The 9,522-nt window shown below is 39.9% G+C and overlaps 1 pseudogene; it reads left to right on the forward strand.

The window, feature by feature from the left end:
- Positions 1-8,157: 8,157 nt before the first annotated feature.
- On the forward strand, positions 8,158-8,251 carry LOC144700369 (small nucleolar RNA R71; annotated as a pseudogene).
- The last annotated feature ends 1,271 nt before the right edge of the window (positions 8,252-9,522 follow it).

The raw sequence follows: 9,522 nt of genomic DNA on the forward strand, positions 1-9,522 counted from the left end.
ACGGCGAATTTGCACTGCGCCCGAGCGGTGGCTGACAGTCGGGGCTGTGGCCTAGGGAGACCGACGGCCGGATGGCGGGTACAGACAGCTCCCAGGCCTTCCCACCTCTCCTTCCGACCTTCCTTCGCCTCCGTATCCTCTGCTCTTCTTCCTCCTGCTTCACTAGTCGTCCCCTTCACGTGGCGGGAACCCTAATCTCCATGAACAAGTTCACAACTCTTCAAAACCCAACGAGGGGAAATTCTCCTTCTCTTAAAAAAAAACATCGTACCTTGGTTTAGGGCATCCCTCTTCCCTTATATAGGGGGAAGTGGGGTGACCTGCTTACACCAAAAGGAGACAAGAAACCCAAGGCTAAATCATAAAGGAAACCCTATGACTTAGGACCAAGGGGATAGAACAACAAAGAAGAAGGGATTGAGCGAGAGGTAAGGGAGAGGGGATCCAGAGGGTTATCCTCTCGCGTTACATGTGGACCTGACGAGTTTAAAAACGACGACTGACGAAGACTAAAACAAACGACAAGTAACGGAAAGACATAAAGATAGTGATACGGTGTCCATTACCCGGAATACTTGAATCCGGGCGTGCGTACCGTTGCCTTCACTTGCCGAGCGGGCTGAACGCGAACGGCTGGTGCTGCCGGGGGTGGCGGTGACGTCTCCGAAGATGTATCCGGGGCCGGAGCTGGTGCTGTCGGGGATGCCGGTGACGACTCCGAAGGCGGGTCAAGGACTGTCGCTGGGGCTGCGCCATCACGGGGCGAAGTGTTGAAGCCTTAGCTACTTACAGACTCACAGGTAATGTATGAACATATATTTTCCAATCTTGTAAAACTGATAATTCAGATTTTGGGGTAATTAGTGATGAGCTAACTTCACTAATTAGTGTCGTTGGTTTATCCGAATTAAAACAACAAAAATTTATAATAACCTTGCTAGCGTAGGGAGAGTAAGGGTCGATCCACAGGGAGCAAGGGTTTTGTGCTTTAGTTTTGTACTTTTTAATAATTTTAGAGGTAGGTTTACTACATATGAAGATAAATAACTAATTAAATAAAAATATATAACAAAGAAAAATAAAATATTATTATAATATTATAATAATATTAATAGGCAGAAAATAATTTTTGAGTATTTTTTAGGAGTATTTGAAAGCTAAAACAAAATAGGAAATGAAACAGTTCGGCGCTCTAGACTTAGTCAAAATTTGGCTAAGTCCGGATGCCAAATGGGGAAGGTTCCTTGGTGGAGGAGAGAGAAAAAAATGGACTGTACTAAAATCACTCTAGAATGAGTTCTAGAACAAATTTTAGAGCGTGGTTGGATGCACTGGATTCGTCTGGATATTGGCTAGCTGATCGAAGACTAACCAAAAGACAAAAGACGAACATAAAAGAATGAAAAAGGAGAAATAAGAAGGTAACCTCTTTGTCACACCCGCTAAGGTCCAAGGGACTTCTTCTTCTCCTTTCCACCAGCTTCTTCAGCCCGGATGCTTCCTGCTCAGCCTGGCACTCACTGAGGTGAATGGATCTATGACTCAATTGCACTTAGGCCACCAAACATTACTTTGGATTGAATCACAAGATGGATTTTACAATAGGGTGAAGGGGTTTATATAGGGAGAGAGAGCAAAGGAGAGCCATTGGATTTTTAATACAACGGATGGCCAGATCTTCTTTTCAGGGTCATGATCCACGTCCATTATGGTCCTCCAATCAGCATTGAGACCTTTGAAATACCCCCTGGACGTTCAAGGCTTCTTTCCTTAATTAGCATTAAAGGTGCTATCTTTAAGTCTCCACCCTTGGATGTTTTGTGGATTGAATGGCTGGATCTTCTTCTCTGGCTTGGATCCACGTCCAAGGTTGTCCTCCAATCATCATTTAAGCCCCTGAAATATTCATAAATAATCATGACTGGACCTTCCCCTTGCCCTCCTTTCTTTGGCCCAACATGCCTCTCATAGTGGGCTTAGTGGAGGTTCCTTAGTGGGCCTTTAGACTAGAGCCAATTGTCTTGCTTTGGGCCTTCTTTCTTGGCCCAGGGTTGTGGCTGAGCCTGCTCCTCTGGTCCAAATAGCTTCCTCTTCATTTAATTATCCCCTTTATTCATGAAAGTTTCACCTAATTCCTGCATCTTCCACATAAACTAAGAAGAGAGTAAGATTCATTCCACTTAACTCATTGAGTTAAGTGGGGTTAGTCTCACAAATGATAATAATTAACTCCAAATTAGAAAAAGGTGATTTTGTTTCATGATGTTTCACAACTTAACATAAATGTTGATAATATATCCAGATAAAGATAAAGAAGTACATAAATTAGCTGAAATTGCACATATATATTACTATCATTTTGGATTTATCAATTAGTTCGACGTTTAACGTCAGTAATCTATCCCGATACCCTCCCTCGCCATCGATCATCGAGCCTCACAGCCATTCGAGTCTGAGTAGAGCAGAGAGTGAGAGTCAACCCACCCCTTCTCCGTTTCCCCTCCTTGTACGGGAAGACGAGATAGAAACGATACTGCAGGAGGTAATTCACGCTGAGGGGGAGCGAGTAGGTCGCACTTTCTTAGTCCACTGGCAGGGGAGGCCATTATCCGAAGACACGTGGATCTCCGAGGATGATCTTCGCCGACTCCGACCTGACCTGGTTACACCGCTCGAGGATATCGCGGAGTTTTGCTCGCCGGAGTCGAGCTCCTCCCACCCCGGGAGAATGATGGAGGACCATCCTGGAGATGGCACGATAGGACGACATGTGCTCAAGACTTGAAGAAGTGCATCTCACTATCCAGCATATGATTAGGCTGATAGGTAGTCATTCACATAGATAGGTTCGGTTAAATCAAAATATGGGTGTAGTGGGGATGTCACACTTTCACTCAACACTCAAATCCTTATCTATGGGGTATACACCTTTTGATTTTCAGATCTGTCCTTCACCCTACCATGTACTCTCGCCATTTGGGGATAAGATCATGTACTACCTAGAAATCAACATTGATGCCCCTACAATATGATCATGATGCGCTCAGTGAGCCTAGCTTCCCCACATTTTCTTCTAGGGTAAAAAGATAAAAGGGGCTGTCCAAAGTTTGGTTATGGCATGATGTTGAATTCAAGAATCTTTTATACCCCCCATCTTATTTAAAAAAAACATTGAGACATCATAGAAAATATAAAACTTTTAAGGCGGATTGAATCTCCCCCCACATAGTAGTTGCATAGTCCTCAATGCATAGGAAAATATAAAAAGGAGTTTAGAGGACGCAAACAGTGGGTTGAGCGCTTTCATGTAGGTTCCTTCACGTCCATTTCATGTATTGGTGGTAGGCATTTTCTGAAACCAAAGAAAAGAAAAGAAAAGAAAACAAAAACAAAGAAACAAAGAAAATAATAAAGGTAAAAAATAGAAATAAAAGCTTTAATGCAGCTCTATGGATGTTACTAACCTGCAGGTTTTTCCAATATCATACTAAGGGGTTGATGAGGAGCATCATCATGTAAGTAAGGCTTCAGGCTTTGCCCATTCACTGTGAATTGTTTATGGGTTCTAGGATCCGAAATTAAAATGGCCCCACTTTCATATGATTCTACTACCAAATAAGGTCCATTCCATCTACTTTTTAGCTTACCAGGAAAGAGTTTTAATCTTGAATTGTAAAGCCATACCTTTTGATCTTTGACAAAGGTCCTTCTTCTGATGTTTTTGTCGTGGAAGGCCTTCATCTTGGCTTTGTATATCTTGGAGTTTTCATAAGCCTCATTCCTAATTTCTTCAAGTTCTTGGAGCTGGAGCAACCTGCATTTTCCTGCTTCATCTAAAGAAAGATTTAGCTTTTTAATTGCCCATGAAGCTTTATGTTCCAACTCCAATGGTAGATGACATGGTTTTCCAAATATCAACCTGAAGGGGGACATTCCTAAGGGTGTTTTATAGGCTGTTCTATAGGCCCATAATGCTTCATTTAGTTTGTATGGCCAATCTTTCCCATTGGGCTTCACAATTTTTTGAAGGATTTTCTTAATTTCTCTGTTACATAATTCAACCTGCCCATTAGCTTGCGGGTGATATGGGGTAGTTACTCTATATTGTACACCATATTTTTTCAAAAGCTGTCTAAAATTAAAGTTTACAAAATGTGACCCCGCATCACTAATTATAGCCCAAGGACATCCATATCTGCAAAAGATGTAAGTCTCCACAAAATCAGTGACAACTTTACTGGTATTGGTCCTAGTGGCTATGGCTTCTACCCACTTTGAGACATAGTCTACAGCCATTAAAATATACTCATATCCATTCGAATTAGGAAATGGTCCCATGAAATCAATGCCCCATAAATCGAAGATTTCTACTTCTAAAATGGGTTTTAGAGGCATATGATTTTTTCTATCAATATTTATAGATGCTTGACATGCTAAACATTTTAAATAAAAATCATGTGCATCTTTAAATAAAGTTGGCCAATAAAACCCACTTTCCATTACCTTATGGGCTGTTACCTTAGCTGAATAGTGACCTCCTCCTGGGTTGGAATGGCAGAATTTAAGGATGTTGTTCTGTTCTTCTTCGGGTACGCATCTTCTAAGAATTTGATCAGCTCCTTGATGGAATAGCTCTGGTTCTTCCCAAAAATAATCTCGCATGTCCTTGAAGAACTTCTTTCTCTCATTGTAGCTCCATCCTGAAGGGACTCTTCCTGTCACCAAAAAATTCACAATGTTTGCAAACCATGGAACATTTCCTGTTTGGATAGCCAGAATTTGCTCATCCGGAAATGCTTCATGGATAAGTGAGGAGTCATTTACTTTGATCCTAGAAAGATGATCAGCAACATAATTTTCACAGCCCTTTTTATCTTGAATTTCTATGTCAAATTCCTGTAATAATAAAATCCATCTGATAAGCCTAGGTTTAGCTTCCTTTTTAGATAAAAGATATTTTAATGCCGCATGATCAGTGTAGACTATTATTTTACTACAAAGCAAATAAGGTCGAAATTTTTCTAAAGCAAAAATTACAGCTAGCAGTTCTTTTTCTGTGGTAGAGTAATTGAGTTGTGCATCAATTAAAGTTCTGCTAGCATAATATATGGCCACAGGTTTCTTCTCTTTCCTCTGTCCTAAGACTGCCCCTACAGCAAAATCCGAGGCATCACACATGATTTCAAATGGCAAGCTCCAATCTGGAGCTTGCAAAATAGGTGCATGTGTGAGAGCCTTGTTCAGCTCTTCAAAAGCAGAAATAGCACTTTTATCCAAAGTGATTTCATTAGTTTTACTAGAAAGGAAATTAGTAAGAGGTTTGGAAATTTTAGCAAAGTTTTGAATGAACCTCCTATAGAAACCTGCATGGCCGAGGAACCCTCTAAGGGCTTTTAGATTTGTGGGGAGTGGAAGGCCCTGGATGACTTCTATTTTGGCCTTGTCCACTTCCAGTCCACGATTGCTGACCTTGTGCCCCAATACCACTCCCTCCTGTACCATAAAATGAGATTTTTCCAAACTTAGCACAAGGTTACTTTCAATGCATCTTTGAAGAACTTTAGTAAGATTTAGAAGGCAATTTTCAAAAGAATCTCCAAATACAGAAAAATCATCCATAAAAATTTCTAAACAATCACCTACTAAATCAGAGAATAAAGAGTTCATGCATCTTTGGAAGGTGGCTGGAGCATTACATAGGCCAAAAGGCATGCGCCTGAAGGCATATGTACCTACAAGGCTAGTAAAAGTTGTTTTCTCTTGATCACCAGGATAAATGTTAACTTGATTATATTCTAAATAACCATCAAGAAAACAAAAGAAATTCTTTCCTGATAGTTTTTCTAAAATTTGATCAATGAAAGGAAGGGGATAATGGTCTTTCTTTGTAGCCTTATTTAATTTTCTATAGTCAATACATACCCTCCATCCAGTTATCAGCCTCTTCTGGATTTCTTCTCCCTTTTCATTGATCTCTACTGTTACTCCAGATTTCTTTGGCACCATGTGAACAGGGCTGACCCATTCACTATCAGAAATGGCATAAATAATACCTGCATCTAGCCATTTTAATATTTCATTCTCTAATACTTCCCTCATATGTGGGTTCAGCCTACGTTGGTGCTCCCTAGAAGGTTTAGAATCTTCTTCTAAAAATATTCTGTGTTCACAAATTGATGAAGGGATTCCTCTAATATCTTCAAATGTCCATCCTAATGCTCCTTTATGCTCTCTCAATACCTTAAGCAAATCATTTTCTTGTGAAGGAGTAAGGGACGAGGAAATAATCACAGGTAAGGAATTTCTAGAATCTAAAAATGCATATTTTAAAGATGATGGGAGAGGTTTAAGCTCTAAGTTCAAATCTAAGGAGAGTGTAGGAGGCTCAGGTTCTACTCCTTCCTCGTTGGCATCATCTACTCTCAATAAAAACCCTCGAATAGCATCAACATCATCCTCCTCTTCATCACAAAATTTTAACTCTTCGTTACTCCCTTTAGGACATTTCATCATCTTGGATATGTCTAATTTAACTGTTTCCTCTCCAACCTTAAATTCAACAGTCCCTTTTTCCCAATCCATGATTGTTCTAGCTGTCACCAAGAAGGGTCTTCCTAGAATGATAGGCGCTACACTTAGATCTCCCTTTACCTTTACCTCAGTTACAATAAAATCGACGGGGATCTCACAATTTTTAACGTTTATCATCACATCAGATAACCTACCCTCTGGTTGTCTAATTGTTCCATCAGCTAGCAATAGATCCATGCAGATTTCCTCTAATTCCCCAAAACCGTATTCCTCATATAAAACTTTTGGAATAATACTGATACTAGCTCCTGTATCTAATAATACTCTAGTAAAAATCTTTCCTCCAATTTCACATGTAATAAAAGGAGCTCCTGGATATTTCTTTTTAATGGGAACAGAGTTTAAGATACTAGAGGCATTTTTAGAAAGCTTAACTACCTCCTTGGTTTTCCTCGATGTGCATGAATCCTTTAAATATTTCTTTAAAGAAGGTGCACATTTAATCATATCCTCTACGGCTATTGACATAGTGGCTTTCTTGAAATCCTCTAGGAGTCTATACTCATAATCAGGAGAAGACTTAAGGGTTTTAAGGCGAAGGATAAGGAATGGGAGGGTGTAGGTTGAAGGTAGGGTCCCACACTAGGTGATGGAGCCTCTCCTTCTCTTAGGTTATTTTCCTCCAATTTTGTTTTTTCCTTGCCTCGGTGAGGATCTTGAAGTTCCTTGCCATTTCTCAATTTTGAAATGGCTTGAATTTCTTCAAGATCTTCCTCATTGTCATGATATAGGGTTTCCTCTTGTAAATGACATAAAATTTTGGGATTAATGGAAGGTTGAGTTGGAAATCGACCTGAGTGGGAGTTGGATTCAACTCCCTTACCTCCATGGTCAGCTGTTCTTTGCTTCAAGCTCTCCAATAGCTGTCTGGTCTGCTCTTGCGCATCCATCATCATTTTTGTATGTGTTTCCATCATGGCTTGCATGCGCATCTCCATTTCTTCCCGTAGCCTTCGATTTTGCTACTCTATCATGTGAGAGATTACAGGTGTTAGAGTGGACAAATCTTGTACCTGGTTTTGTGGAGCTGCTTGATAAGACTGCTGTGGTGGGGTCTGGAATTGGACTCGTTGCTGGAAAGGGGCCTTGGTTCCTTGGGAGTAGATTCCTTGGTTGTTGTAGATGGTCCTCTTTGGTCCTCCCCAAGGCTGTTAGTTGTGGTTCAACAAATGGACCTCCTCCTCTCCAAGTTGGCATGCTCCATCCTCATGATCTCTGCTTGAACATATAGAACAAATCTGTGCTTTCACAAGGTGTGAGTTAGGGAGAAAAGCATTCTTTAGAGTGGAAGTCAATTCTTCAAGTTTCTTGTTGGTTTCTCTTATCCCTGCATGAAGATCAGCTTCCTTTGAAGTTACTTGCAGCACTCCTCGTTTTGGGTTGGCATTTCTTCCATTTTGACTTGCTCCTATTTCCTGTAGGTCAGTTTCAGCCACCCTTTCCAAAAGATCAAAGACTTCATCCTCATAAGCCATATAGAACGAGCCACCAGCTATTTGATTCACTTTACTTTTAAAAATATCAGGAAGTGATTCATAAAAAATTTCAGCTAGCTGACACTTTTCTATTCCATGGTGAGGGCATTTTCGGATTAATTCATTGAACCTTTCCCATGATTCACTAAATGCTTCATGATCATGGGGATAAAATTTCTGAATTTCTTTTCTATAAAAATTAGTTTTGGAAAGGGGATAAAATTTATGTAGAAATTTATTCTGCATTTCTTCCCATGAGTTAAATGTTATGCCTAAATTTCTATACCATGCGAAAGCCTTATCTTTCAAAGTAAGCAGAAAATATTTCATTTTTAAAGCTTCAGTAGTTAAACCAGGAATATTTTGAGAGGAACATCGAATATGAAAATCATCAAGAAATTCTAAGGGGTTTTGAGAAGAATGACCAGTAAATTCAGGGAGAGAGTTCAGTAGGGCATTGTCATACCTAAACATAACCCCCTCACCTACATTGATGTTGATGCCGATTTGCCGTAGACTTCCTGATGGAGTAGATCTATCCAGCATCGTCCTTCTCCTCCCTTGTGGTGGCTGACCATCTTCTGCCATATCGACTTCTTCTTTATCTTGAGCTGTAAGTGTTGCTGGAAGAGCAGGATATTGAGTGTCTAGATCTTCCTCAACACTAGTCCCAGCCTTAGACCTTGTTAAGACCATCAATCTCCAAAAAAGTAGTTAGAAGTACCCTTTGTTGAGGGTTAGCTGCCCTCAACTTTGGCAAAAGAGGAAAAAATACAAATTCACTAAAAACAATCACCATGCTCCCCGGCAACGGCGCTAGATGATAATTCAGATTTTGGGGTAATTAGTGATGAGCTAACTTCGCTAATTAGTGTCGTTGGTTTATCCGAATTAAAACAACAAAAATTTATAATAACCGTACTAGCGTAGGGAGAGTAAGGGTCGATCCACAGGGAGCAAGGGTTTTGTGCTTTAGTTTTGTACTTTTTAATAATTTTAGAGGTAGGTTTACTACATATGAAGATAAATAACTAATTAAATAAAAATATATAACAAAGAAAAATAAAATATTATTATAATATTATAATAATATTAATAGGCAGAAAATAATTTTTGAGTATTTTTTAGGAGTATTTGAAAGCTAAAACAAAATAGGAAATGAAACAGTTCGGCGCTCTAGACTTAGTCAAAATTTGGCTAAGTCCGGATGCCAAATGGGGAAGGTTCCTTGGTGGAGGAGAGAGAAAAAAATGGACTGTACTAAAATCACTCTAGAATGAGTTCTAGAACGAATTTTAGAGCGTGGTTGGATGCACTGGATTCGTCTGGATATTGGCTAGCTGATCCAAGACTAACCAAAAGACAAAAGACGAACATAAAAGAATGAAAAAGGAGAAATAAGAAGGTAACCTCGTTGTCACACCCGCTAAGGTCCAAGGACTTCTTCTTCTCCTTT

The sequence above is a fragment of the Wolffia australiana genome, chromosome 2 (genome assembly GCF_029677425.1).
Source record: "Wolffia australiana isolate 7733 chromosome 2, ASM2967742v1".
NCBI classification, from domain to species: Eukaryota; Viridiplantae; Streptophyta; class Magnoliopsida; order Alismatales; family Araceae; genus Wolffia; species Wolffia australiana.